Consider the following 14,315-nt stretch of genomic DNA (forward strand, 5'->3'; position numbering starts at 1 on the left):
AGTAGAGGTTGAAGTGAGTGCAGAGACCAAGAAATCTTTATAAATATTTGTAGGTTAATAGCATTGCATATTTAGTGAGAGCACCTAAAGCAATTCCAGAGGGGCTTTTTTTTTCAATTTTTTAATTGTACAAATTCTAAGCATGGATTTAGGCCCTGGGACGTTATGTTTGTAAATTATTTGCAAACCAACAATAAATACAATTGCAAAGCTTTTAATTCCTGCATTAATTTCAAAAGGGCATGTATCATTGCTCAAAATATCAACAAAAGTGTTGTTAAAATGTTAAATCATATTCCGAGAAATGCTTTTGTCTGTTACCTATTTGGACTGAAAGAGATAAAGTGTGTACAAAGTGAAATTTGCCTTTAGCATTTTTTAAAGTTTAATCTAAATTAGATGCCTTATCTGCTTTTACTGCTTTTTTTACTACTTAATTCAAAATTAAAAGCTCTAAAGTGCAGTTCTCTTGTGAAAAAATAAGGATTTGTCAAAGAAGTCTGCTACAGAGAAGTGCTGCCAATAGGGGGGGTGAAATCTCTATACCCAGTGATTTGGCAAAACATTTAAAATTATATTGGCTTTGTTACAAGGGCTTTAACAAGGTAAAATATGTCAAAATTAAAATTACAATTTGTTACATAACACATAGGCAAAAAAAATTAGAAACCAGTAACAATGTACTGTGCCTCTTGTAATTTGTCTGTAGGAATGGTGTTGAATAGAGGACATGCTATATTAATGTTAAGTATGTGCTATGTGGTTAGCTATGGAAATCTTTATCTGTCAGTATTTGGAAGTTATAAACAGAGATACTTAGTTAGAAACCAGAAAGAACCTTCTAAATGATTTTGCATTGAATTTGCTCAGAAAAACCAGAGAGGTAATGATGATGCTTTGAATAGCTTGGAGTTCTTGAATATTTATTTTAAGGCTTAAATTTAAAATGTAAAAGGCAAACATTTCAGTTACTGTTACGTGGTTTTTAACTTGGTTTGGATCAGCACCATGAGCACAGATGACAGACACAGAGAGGGCTGCAGGATTTCAGCAAAGAATAAAAGGCAGTTAAGAACAGGAGGAGAATGAGTTACACTGAGGTTAGAAAAGTTGGATAGATTCAGGTTGGCAGTTCCCAGTGGAATTCATACTGGACTACTTGCAGAAGTAGCTGAAGCAATGTCTGAAGCATTAGCAATTATCTTTGAAAACCCACGGAGGATGAAGGGGAGAGGTCCCAGTGGTCTGGAGATGTGCATAATACAGCACATCTCTTTACATAGGAGAAAAAGATCATCTAAGGAATCATAGAGAGAGGAGCTTCACTACTATCAGGAAAATAATAGACCAAATTGTTTATAGCATCTTGAGGGTAGTAAGCTGGTAGAGATGTTTCTTGTGCCTCTTGTCAAGCCAAGTTTCTTAGTTTTCCCAATAGTTAAATAGCCAGGTAGATGATTAAAGTAATGTTTGTAATGTCCTGATTAGCAATCTAATGAGGTAAAAATAGAAATCCACTTTGAAACTGTCGAAAACAACATGCTTAGTATTCTACTCTGGTGTGCTGTCAGAAAGGGTAGCTGGTTTGGATGATGTTGCACCAAGTGCTTATTCTTCTACCCCTATAAAGACAGTTTTCTGCATCATAACAGTCTGAAACTGCTTCTAAATCCTTTGAGGGGCAGGTTGGAATTTGAGATGTTCTTGCTTAAAGAAATTATTTGAGTAAATTGAAAAGCAGATGAAAAATCAGTTGCAAAATATAAAATGAGGAATAACTGGTTGGCAGCAATAATACAAAAGATGAATGGGGAATTGTGGAAGGCTGCAAACTGAGTAGGTCAACACTGTGATGCTGTTTCAAAAAAAGCAAACATTGTTGTGAAATATATTCATAGGATTGTCAATATCAAATGTATTATCAAGACCTCTTCTGAGGCCAGGAGTAATTTATTCCCTTTTTGGCTTTGCCTCTAGGAAGAAAATAGATAAGTTAGTGGAGAGCAGGAAATATGGCATGGTAAGAAAAATTTGTCAAATAGGGCAAAAACTAAACCTACAGATGGGAAGAAAAGAATAAATGTCAGTTTTCAAAGAGGTAAAAAAGTTGTTGAAACATGAACAGCAACTCTTGTTCCCCAGGACCACTGGCTGTAGGATCAGAGATAAAAAGTGCTTTGTTTGCAGCAAACGTAATGGACAGAGGTCAGTACAAAATTGATCAGTCTGTCATTTTATCTTCAGTCCCCTTCCTAACACTTCTAAATGAAGAAATGAACTGTCATTTATACTGAGGTACATGCACACAGACCATGTTTTAAAGATTTTCAAAAGCAAGCCTAAACCAAGCCTGTAGGTGATTTAGTTATATTTATCTTGACTCACTGGGAGAGAATTGGCTAAATCATACAGAACATTTTAATGAGATAAGGACTGGATTTTGCTCTACAGCCTTAACTAATTTTTACTGTACAGTCTTGGTAGATCATTTTCTGAGATTCAGTAAGGGATGTGTGGCTCCAGCCAAGATGCTGATGGGGAGGGGAGGGCATCACCTCCAGAACAATTCCTGTGACTCATAGATTGCTCCTAACTATTCCTTGGGAAAAGCAATGGACCTTGGCCTGAGTGATTTGTCCTTCAAGCTGTCAATCAAGCTCTATGAGGATAGATGATCTCTTGATGTCTGTTAGAGCCTCTAATTCTGTGATTCTCTGATTATTTAAATGTCATTTTTTGTAGTCAGACTTACAGGCTAAAACAGCAAGTTCTGTTTAGACTTTTCGGTTTATGGTTCATTGACTGAAACAACTGTTCTTGCCTGTTGTTTTACTGTGGCTGACAAACATGTCAGGACTTGGTAGAGAAAATATTTCTTCAGCATTTGGTTGAAAATAATTTTTAATTTGTCTTAATGTGTTTCCCTAAAACAGCAAGTTTGGAGAAGTTGATTTAAACATAAGTATAATTATATTTAAATATTGATACACTTGATGAGATAGGAGGTGAAATAATCTGTATAGTAAGCTAATTAAATTGCTTACATACATATTTTCCATATTATTAAAACCCCGAATGTTTCATCTTAAGGCAAATTGTGACCTTATCCAATATTTTTTAATTCTTGGCTTAGAATTATGTCTGAAATTAGTGTTTTGCTAAAAACATGTAATCGGGTTTTAGATACACAAAGATGTCACTTCGGAGCTGGACTCTCAAATCCTCCCGGATTTTCAGTTTCTCTCATGGCAGACTAGAAGGACTGGTTACTCAACTGGTGAATCCTGTTGAGGGTCTCCCTCCATTGGAACACTTACACTGATTTAGTGTGAGAATCTTCAGTGCAAGCTGTGATAGGTGTCTTGGGTTCTTGTAGTAAGCTTTTGGTAACAGCTACTTGCCTTTTAATTCTTCAGGACCAATCTACATGGGTCAGCTGCATTCCTGTATCATTCCTGTTCAGAATCCAAGCAGTTATAGAGATAAGATGGAAAGGCTAAGCTTAGTTTGGATTGCTGTCTTTTGAGTGTACTGGACTGAAATATGTGAGTTGAAATCTCTTGTGTGAATGATGTATCATGAATTCCCTGTCTAGTTATATTATAGAAATATGCCCTGTTACCATAGCAGCAACCAGGCATTTCAGGTAAGGAGTAGGTATCTTTTCCTAAGAGTTCCATAAAAGTATTTTTTTAATCACCTGCTGTTATTCTTTTATGGTAAACAAGATTATAGGATATTTGTATTCAGAGTTGTATCTTTAATGTTTTGAGGAGAGGGAGAACATAATCATAGGTCACAGATTGAGAACCTGGGTGATGCTCTTTGTGAATGACTGCATTACAGTACTGGAAATACTATTTTCTCTCTGGGATAATGTGCTTTCCTTGTTCGTGTACTATTTAAGCTATTTAAGGTAAAAGGACTTTTAATTTAGTGTAGTCAGAGCAATTAGGATTCCCCTGTGGGAGGTATATAATTATTTTGGAACATAAGCATCAAGTTTCTTAACATGCTCAGCCGAGCCTCTCTCGGTGCAGAGAGAATTTTCTAGTTTTTGTTGTATATTCTTTAATTTTTCTGCAAAAATCCTACATAAATGGAGGCAACATTGTACAAAATAATAATAAAAGCATTGATAATAGTAGCAAAGAAGCTATGTAGCTGGTAGAATATAACAACAGAAATTATCTTTCTGCATGTTGAGGTGTGGGGAAGCTCTTTCCTTTTCACTTACATTTTAAGGTTTGGTTATAATTGAGTTCCAGAGATTCACAAGATCAGTAGTTTATGTTACTGCCTGTGGCTGCATGTGGAGCTGCAATATCAGCTGAGATAGGAACTGTTTCCTGGGCAGGAATCAGTTGATCTTCATACTCATGAAAAATGGTGCCACCACCAATGAATATAGCAGTGCTTCTTGACTGTAAACAAACATGAACATGAATGTCCTAGAGGAAGAAAAGGCATATGGGGAGCCAGAAAGTGATTTGCACTCATAAGACATGATCTTAAAAAAAATGTAAAAAGTTACATGTGTATCATTAGTAAAATACACATAACCTCTTTTGTTGGTTTCACTGGGAAGTCTCAGAACTAACCTAAGCAGCAGGATATCCCTGTGGTAAGGACTCACTTAAATGTCTATTTCTATTTAATTTTCCTTTCAACTAGGCAGATATCTCTCGTTACTCTGCCCCATGTGATGCTTTCCTTCCTGTCTTTGTGCTTGCTTTCTGTTGCAAGACTGCAGCTCAGCCAGTCTTTGCCTATGTTAGCAGCAAATTCAGAATCCATCCTTTCACAAAAATCAATGGAGCCACCTCCTGTTCTCTGCAGTAGTTGTGTAACTTGAGACGCTGTGTTATCTACTAGTCAAGAATAGCTGGGAGGGTGCTCAGTGTGCTCAGATGGGTCCCAGTAACTCAAGGGAAGGAGCTAGTGGCCAAGCTGGGAAAGACTATGACTGGCTAGAGCTGGGGTAGGTTATAGTCTGCAGAAGAAATTTGGATGATGAGAGAGCCAAATGTCTGGAATGGTAAAGTGGAGAGAAAATCAAGTAGGCACCTTTCTAGTGACCATAATCCTACAGCTGCCAGGATCACACTGCACAGTCCCCCATCGCTTCCCCATGGTGATAGATGTCCTACTTTTGAAATTTAAAAATCTGGTCATGCTAACTTATGAATTATGCAAGGAAAAAACACAAAAATCAGTTCACCCATCACTGAAAAGAAGCTACCTTTAGGCTGCAATATTGTCACTGTTTAATGGTGCAGGACAACTGTACAGAACTCCTATGACTTCAGGAAAATATTAAGCATAAGATAGCTATTAATTTTTTTTTAAATGACCAGGCTTCTAACACTCTAATGTTGTAGGAATGGAAGCACAGACACATATGCATTGGTTTTGCATAGTTGTGCATTTCCAAGGCAATTTACCCTTTATCTGATTGAAAACAGTACCTTAGTGTCCTATCCTGTGTTGACCTAGGGGAAAAACTGACTGATGTGATCATTACTGTGAGCATTTCTAATAACACCTCCACCTTCTCCCTGCTGACTTTTTATACAGACAGCCCAACTGATCCTGGGTAGCTTAAAGGAAACAGTGAACTACTTTTCCAACATCTCTGACTGCAAAACTGTATTTGCTTTGATTTATGAAGATTTAAAATCTTTTGGGCATAGGGGATCAAACTTTGTGCATACTTAGTAGCAGTTTTTTGCATTATTTATGTCTTCAATGCCAAACAATAGCAGCAGCATTTATACTTTGGGAAATTGTGCAGCTAAATATGTCCTGAGTTAGTTGTCTGCAGAATAAACTTTCCCCACTCTGAAGGAGGTAAAAACGCTGTAACAAAAGAACTTCTGAGAAAATATTTGAACAGAGAAAAGTACATAGGAGTGGCAGACCAATCCTGGAAAACAGTGCGGTACTATTTTCTAGCGGTATGCCAAAAAAATTGGCAAACATTTGGGTATTGTGGCTCAACTTGGGTGGGAATGATATTTTAATATAGCTGACCTTTCCACTTACATAAAGAGTAGCAAATACTCAATGTTATGAAAGGAGGAGATAGATCTGTTTGTTGAAAGAAAAGAAAACCACTAGGCCTCCTTTGCTTATTTTCATTCTGGATAACAAATATTGATTCATGTGTTTGGAAATAATTAACCCAGTAATTATTTTTTGTCTGTCATGAAGAAACATTTTATTGTTACAGTATCCCACTACAGAAATAGTGGAAAATTTAGGTGGGCTCCTCCCCTTTCTCTTCTTCTTCTTCCCTCCTCCCTTTTCCTCCTTCTCTCTTTCTTCTCTTCTTTTTCCTCCTCTCCTCTTCCTCCTTCTCTCTTTTCATGGCATAATCCCATATTTACATATCCACATTCCATACAGTTCCACAGACGGATGATGTTTGCCATTGGTCTACATTTTTGGAAATGCTCAGTTCCTACACATGCTTTCAAGTTTCCACATTAGTACTGTAAAATAACTCTTTTACCCTTTTCTCTAAATTCTCTTGAATTAAATGCCATAATGAGGTTTCCTGCAATCCTAATAGTAATTTCTTTGCCCAGGGCCCGGTGGGAGAAGGAACAGTTTGCAGGATGACATTTACAGGATGAGATGATGGCACATGTTTAGGACTAAGTGGAGTTGTCAAACACTAATTGATTTACGTGTCAACTGTTTTCTACATGTGAAAGGTGGATATGGACAGTTACAGCTTGCAACTTGTCCAGCACAGTTTGTTTCCAGTGTTTGGATATTCTAGCTAATCATGTCTCTGCCTTGTACACCCTATAATAGACTAGGAGACCAGCAAAGTACTTTGCTTTTAGAGGTTTAAATTTTGATATGCATTTGAAGATGAATAATGTTAGAAAAGTTGGTCACTGCTTCTGTCAAAGTAAATATGTCTATCTAATGCAGTGGGATGTATAACTGGAAGTGCTGTCATTGCAAACTGTCTTTTGGAATTTCTGGTAAAGGTTTGATTCAGCCAGCCAGAGATGAGATTCCTTTCTTTGAGATGCTGTACTTGAATGACCTTAGAAGACAGAAAAAAAAAAAATCCTGTCTTGTAATGTTCTAAATGTATGACCAGGAAATGCATACTTTTCACTCTAATTCCTTCAATGAACTTAATGTAAAAATAACCTGCCATTGCTGTAAGGTTAATGGTGCAGAGAATTTTCCCTGGAGTTGGGCTGACTTTGACAATTCTCTTTCATCCTTTTTCTTCCAGGCCACATGGTGGTTCTCATAGCTGAGTGGGCTTGGGCTGTGTTTAGAAATGCAAAGCTGTGTGGATGCACATGTGCATGTGAAAGCAGGAATGTTTACTTTCCAAGGAAATGAAATGCATGAGAGAATACATGTGCATTTTGTAGCATATAGTTGCATCTGCTATGAAAAGTTGATCCTTAATACCCGAATAACAAATGTGCTTCCAGGGAAAATAAGGCACAGAATATCCAATGCCTCTTGAGCTATGTCTTTGCTCAGAACCATACTGACTGTCCCTCAAAGCTTTCCACAGAGTGCTCCCAGCTTCTGTCCTTAATGCTGCAGTGTCACACAGTAACTGCGAAGTTACCCAGAAGGTGTTCAGACCACCTTCAGGAGGCTCCACATCCAGCCTCTTGTGTATGTTGCAGTCAGCAAATTTAAAAAAAAAAAAAAAAAAAAATTGCATTCTGCTGTATTGTCATTTAAAAATATGCAAAATGCTTTCTCAGTGCTTGGGCATGTATGGCATGAAGAAAGATGAGCTGTTAGACTTTTTCTTTCCTGAGCATTTCTTTATGCAGACTTCTGCTATAGGATTACAAGCTGGCAGAATAATGCCTGACAGGAATTGATAAAGAATTGCAACATGAATCCCTGCAGGGCACACTGGGGCAAGTTTGTTATAGGAACAGTCTTCCTCTGTTTACATGAACAAAAGCTGGGTTTGACAGTTTCACTGATCAGCAGCTTTGGGAGTGTGTGAACTCACTGTTATTCTGTGCAGCTTTTTCTATGATATTCTCTGTGGTAGCAACAATCTCTTTTTTTAAACTGCTCTCTTCAGAGTGTTCTCACCCTGATTCTTGCTGCTGTGCAGTATTTTCCATCGCAAAGCTTATCCAGAACCACTGATTAAATCAAACTGATTTTTCCGTATACACTGAATTATGAATGAGATCAAGTGAATAACATGAATATTGGGGGGGAAGCGTCTGATGATGATTGTAGCTTGTTTTTTATGTACTTTTCACTGAGATTTATTTCCACAATTATTAGGTAACATTCTATTTAAAATGAAGTTGTGCTCTAAAAAGACCCTTGTTAGTGATGATACAGATACAGTTTCACTGGGATCTTCTGTTAGAGCTAAACATCCTTGAGTGAGCCCCATCCTTGAGTGGGGAAAATGATCCATTTCAGTCATACAGCTTCTCAGAATTTAACTGGGATGTACATGTTATTTCATGTTGAAAGAATACATTTTGTTTTCCAAAGATTTTTGGTGTAGGGTTCTGCAGAGACACGGTGTGGCACTTGTATTTAAAAAGGATGTTGCCTTTATTGAACTTGGAGTATTCATGAGAGTCACATGCAGACAAGGGACTAGTCACTCATTTGTACGTGGTGCTTTCTTCTGCTGAGCCTATCAGAAAAGTCCTGTTCTGTAGCAGTGCTCCATGAAGCTCCTGCACCCCAGAGGATGGGAGGGCAGCATCTCCTCAGCTCGTATCTGCTGCGTGCTCTCCAGTCACTGGTAGAATTCACGTGATGGTTTCCAACCCCAAGTAGATGGAAATGTTTTTTCTCTGATACTTCAATGGTGAGCATTCAAATTAATTTGTTCTTACTATTGTGAAGTCTTGACAGTATTTGACTCCTGACACAGGGAATATAGGAAGATAGGAATATAGGAAGAACATGGAAGATCTCATGATGGCTTTATGCTGGTTTAATTCCACTGGCATCAGTGGAGTAATTTTTTTATTTACACCAACATAAGCATACTTTAACTGAAGCCTGGTAAGAAGGTAGACTGAATTGTGAATTCTACATTTCCAGTGACATCATCAGAAAGGTTCTGGTTCTTGATCCATTTTACAGAATTACTCAAATCATCCTGATTTATCTTAACTCAGAGTAGAAACAGTTTTAGATACATGGTATCTCAAGTGACTGTGTAGAATGTAGAGAGAAGTACATCTTTTTCTTTGATACTTTGATTTTATAAACATCTGAAATGTTCTTGAGACACAGAGGTACTACTAAAATTGCATATTTGTACTTAGTCACATTGCAGTTGTGCTGTAGCACTGGACCTAAAGAAATAGAATGGCAGTTCTAAGTGACTTTTTCCCCCCTTTTGATTTCTTTTTATTTCTGTTCCATTTTATTCTTTTAGGATGTTACTATAGAGAAAATGATCCTCTCTCTCAGATGGAAAACAGAATTTCCTGGCAACAACAACAACAAAAAATTTACAAAAAATTGTAAGGCTGCCTTAGCTATTCCTGATTTGTATTCTAAAAATAGTAATTTTCCTAACCACATGCTGGGAAAATTTGCATCAAAATTAATGGGAAGTGCAACAGCATTTTCCATGGCAGTGCAGTCAAACTTGAAGTCCAAATAAAAAAGGACTTTTATCTGTCATTCAGCTTCTTGTTATTTGGTTTTCCTGCTACACCCACTTCCACCACTTGGAATTATGATTAAACAAAGAAGTAGCAGAATCAGTTGTGGCCAGAGATTTTTGTGTGCCCATTCTTATGCCTTGACTTCCTTTAATTTGTTGCTGGCAGCCTCTGTGAGAACAATGTTAACAGAAGTGGGTTCAGGTTACCATTTCTGGTGTTTATAAAACTATTTGTTGCAAGAGCAAAAATCTGTGAAGTCCAGCTTTTATTCTGCAAGTGCTGAGATTTTGAACAACTTGAGTGTGCTGAGAGGAAGAAAGAGGCACAACCAGGGAGCTGACAGCTCACTTCACAAGATCCAATCCACCGAGCTTCATTTCCTTAAGATGGGTGACCAGTGGGTCCAAGTGAGTGTTTGAGCTCCATTTCTGCACATTGTTTTTCATGTCCATTATACAGACATCTTAAAGACATATGTCATCTTTCATAAAGAAAAAAAGGTATAAATACACTTCTCCAACAGGTCTTTGTGGAAGAAGATTTTTATTTTTTTCCTAGTGCCTGTTACAAAGCTAGTTTGGATAGGAAGTGCAGCCATAAACGATACTGCAATTTCCAAGTAACTTCCACATGTGAAGTATGTGTTTGGTCGTCCTTTCATCCTTCTACTCCAGTCTCAGTTTACTCCCCAGACTGCAGAGAGAGATAAAAGAAGGAAACAACAGAAGGCTGTTCCGTTCAGCTGGTGTTGTTCTGCCTCTGGATCTGCAGGCACAATCCATCTCAAAGCATTTTTCGGACTTGGATGCAATATCTGACAAAGGGCAGGAAATCGCACGCATCGGGAGAGCTGTGTTCTCAGAGGAAGGAAAAGCACATTGTAAAATGGTGGAGGGTGCAAACAGCAGACACTATTATGAAACAGTAGTCCCTAGACCAAGTTTTTATGAACAAACAGGAGTGAATGTTTTCTGCAGTCTCAGTTAACTTTACTGGACGGGAAAATAGCTTTTATTTTTTAAAAAGCCATTTAAATATAGTATCACAGCATTGGCACTGATTTAACCTCCAAGGACTATGTGGATAAAAGGCTAATAACTAGAATCTAATTCCTGGTGGCTGTGAGACTGATACGCATTCATTACATCATCAGGTGAGTAAGCAGTTCAGTATGGAATGAGCCTTTTTGTTTACAGAATCAGATGTATTTGCAGATGCTTATTTAGGCAGCTATTTCAAAATGTGATTAAAAGGCGAAGAGGAAATCATACCCCTTTATGAACATTCTGCTTTGATGGTTTCATATCTCTGAAGTCTTTCTTCTTTTCTGCTGAGCTAATGAGGATTTCATATAACCTAGTGTCATCATTTAACTTATAGGATATTCATTCTCTTTAGAGAATTATGCTATTGAAGCATGTTCTAATCAGCCGGTATTAGTCCTTTTGTGTTGAGTATTAGCAGTAGAATGTGTGTGGGGTTTGGGGTGTGTGAAAAGAAGTCAGACTTTAAATGCCAAACCAGACCAAGAGCTATTCTTCTGGTACACACAACCAGGGATTTATCAACACTGCTCTTTTTTCAGATTGTTTGTATGACTCTTTTATACTTAACTATACACAGAAAAGATACGCAAGCACTGATGTAACCTTAATGTGTTTTCAGTACATTTTAAAATGATCTGGCATTTGCTTGGGGATTTACGATTCCTCAAAGAGCAAAGAAAGTGAATGGATAGTTTTGTAAGTTGCACTTTACACAATTTAGTTCAAAATCAGGTTTTAAGGTATTTACTCACATACTTATAAACCATATTAGTTCTGACAAGTCTATGAAAAATAGTTTATGTGGGGACATAAAGTGTTAATATGTGCAGATTACTGTGGCCCTGATTGAAGCAGCACTAGTTAGAACTCAAGTGTAAATTACTTTCAAAACATACCCACTTGGGCTGAAATACACCATTCATTTTGTTGCCTAAAATTGTGTTTTGGAAGTAAGATACAGGGGATTTGTTTACTTATTTTGTAATGTTTGAGGACATTATGCATTCTTTTACTTGATGCAAATCATAAACTGAAATATCACCTGTAAATTATCCTTTCCAAATGAGAGTATGTGGAATCTGACTTCTGAGTATTTACAACAGTGTTGTTTCTTTATTTTGCTGAGCTTGTTATTGTGCACCTAGGAATAGATGTCCTTTATATCTGTGTATTCTAAAGAACTTTGCAGCCAGCTGGCTGGCCAGCCCAGCTTAAGGTGGGGAGTTCTTAGAATTATGTAAGATTGTTCATCCAGACTTCTGAGCAAAGAGAAGAGATAAAGCTTTCCTGTAGTCTGGCTGTTTTTAACACATATAGTTAAATGAATCTGAATTTAAGAGTAATGGTATTTATATAGTAAGATACTGCATTGAAATTCCTGCTGATACAACACAATTGAAACACAGGATGTACTTTAATTCTACATATCTGCAAGAGGCAGTAGGATTTGACCATGCTGTTACTTAGATGGGTGTTATTACTGCACAGGGCTCAACAAGGTAGAGAACAAGAAGATGATTTCTGCTCAGAGATCATCAGTAAAAGATGATACAGAAAGGGCATCTTGGGGAAACAAGGCAACTGCATCTCTCAGTATGAGAGGAACACTCAGCACACCTTCTGCCAAGTTTTTGTAGACAAAGAATTTAAGAAGAGTTTTATAGCAGGGAGCTCTTCTCAAGAAAGAAGAAGGTACAAACACGTCGAAGTGAAAACTTAATAAGACTTAATGGAGGCTGACATTTTTGCCAAAAGAGAGATTAAAGCTGCTATTTCAGTGTTAAAAAAGATTTGATTGATAGGTAGTTTGAGGAGGGGTTTTCATGTAAGGGAAAACTGTGAAGACTGGAAAGTAAGGCAAACTTTTCACTATGCCTTTACTTTGAGTGTATTGCATGTTTTTCAGATAATACTACGACAGTCTAGATATCAAATAAGTATAAAGTTTTCATTGTTACTACATGCATGTTTAGATACATAGGAAAGATAAAAATGCTCTTTTGAGGTTTTTTTGGTAGTGCTTTATAGTACTTTTAATCGAACAGGAAAAACCCTCAATAACTAGGAAAACAAATGGTGCCAGTTCAGGATTAGTTTAAAGCTAGCATTTATAAAGCATTCTCACTTACAAAGACTACTTTGAGTAGCTCATAAAACCAGAGCTACTTGGATCATAGCATAGATGAAAGAGGTTTCTCCTCTGGGAGTATCAAATTTAAACTACTCACCTCTGGTTTGCCTTCTGAAATATGAAAAGTGAATCAATGATTGGTGCTGGTAAAAGTATGAGGCAGCCTTTAGCTTACTAACAGTCTAGATATTAAAAATGTTGAAGTCTCTTCATACTATGGGACTACTAAGATGAAACAACAGCTATAAATTAAGTACCATCATTCCCTCAGTTTATTCTGAAGGAAGAGAACTAATTAAGCTTGTTTATCTGAGAGAAATGAAAGATCAAATTACAGGTAATGCCCCTAAACTGACCCTGTGACTAAGTTGAGTTTCAAAGAGACTTCATCTTTTTCAGCATTTTAGCTCCCAATCTTTTCAAGCATGTTCCTTTTTGCAGTTTAAACTGAAAAATGTCAAAATGAACTGAATTTGAGTATTTTCCTGTTAGCAAAGCCAGTGATCCCATGCTTAAAAAATCTTGCATCCTATTTTTTTGTCTATAAAGGTGGATAAAATTTTGTAGCAAAGATTTTGAACTCTGTTAGAATAAAGGCAGCAACCTTTGTTGTTGTTGTTGTTAGTAGGGTGATATTCCTCTGACTGTTCACTTTCAGCTACATCTTTATTCATTTCCTGCTTACTACAGGTGAAAGTAACACTTTGCTCTGCTGGGCAAATGCATGAAACTGCAAAAATGGGGATTTCAGGACTGTGATGGATCAATTCCCAAGTAGCAGAGTGTAAATAGTTGTCTATTTAGCACACTGCTTCCTTTCATCTTGCCACAGGTAATGCAGTGAACTGAAGAATTTTGAATGCGGTGTGTGTAAGCCTTGCTTGCACCTTCAGACAAACTTAAGGCTGTAATGTCAGCTCATGATTCAGCTGTGATTCAGGGGCAATTCTGCTGCAGGTAGTGCTAATGAGCACCAGTGAGAAGGAAAGTGGAAGAAATTCTGAGGCTCTGAAAGTCACTGGTACTGAAAACAGGTTTTTAAAAAGAGGGTTCCTGATTTCTCTCCTGGCTGTTTTTATACCCCTTGTTAAGTTTACCAAGTAGCTGATCTCATTGATGTTCAAGAAAAAATTCACAAAGCCATTTAAAAAACCTGCTATGATAGCTTTTCCACATTTCCCTGATGAATATTTCACATTTCCATTAGATTTCTTTGGTTTTTCTATTTCTAGTTAGGCCATGCAAGTCGTTCCATATTTAAAGACCATTCAGTAGCATAGCTTCAAGCAGGCAGTGGCCTTGTTTGAGGTGAAATAGCTTTGTTGTAAGCTCTGTCTTTACTGTATGCATGAGGCTTTAAAGGAGGATCATCTAGGTGTGAGGAAGTATAACCTAGATTAAGGCATTAAGAGTGAAAACAAATTTTTTTGTTTGTTTCTGATTTTGTCGTCTTCCATGCAGCTTGTCCAAACATTTTGA

At 37.2% G+C, this 14,315-nt stretch overlaps 1 protein-coding gene across 7 annotated transcripts in view; it reads left to right on the plus strand.

Moving 5' to 3' along the window:
• Positions 1-14,315, plus strand: part of TJP1 (tight junction protein 1) — a 155,223-nt gene that overhangs the window by 39,536 nt on the left and 101,372 nt on the right. The window contains exon 1 of one of the 7 annotated variants that reach the window (XM_030456650.1): positions 10,612-10,812. The exons of the other annotated variants lie outside the window; for them this stretch is intronic. The gene's annotated coding sequence lies outside the window, so the exon portion shown is untranslated. Of the gene's footprint in view, positions 1-10,611; positions 10,813-14,315 lie in introns of those variants that run through there. 7 annotated transcript variants of the gene reach the window in all.

This window comes from Calypte anna, chromosome 10 (assembly GCF_003957555.1).
Source record: "Calypte anna isolate BGI_N300 chromosome 10, bCalAnn1_v1.p, whole genome shotgun sequence".
Taxonomy (NCBI): domain Eukaryota; kingdom Metazoa; phylum Chordata; class Aves; order Apodiformes; family Trochilidae; genus Calypte; species Calypte anna.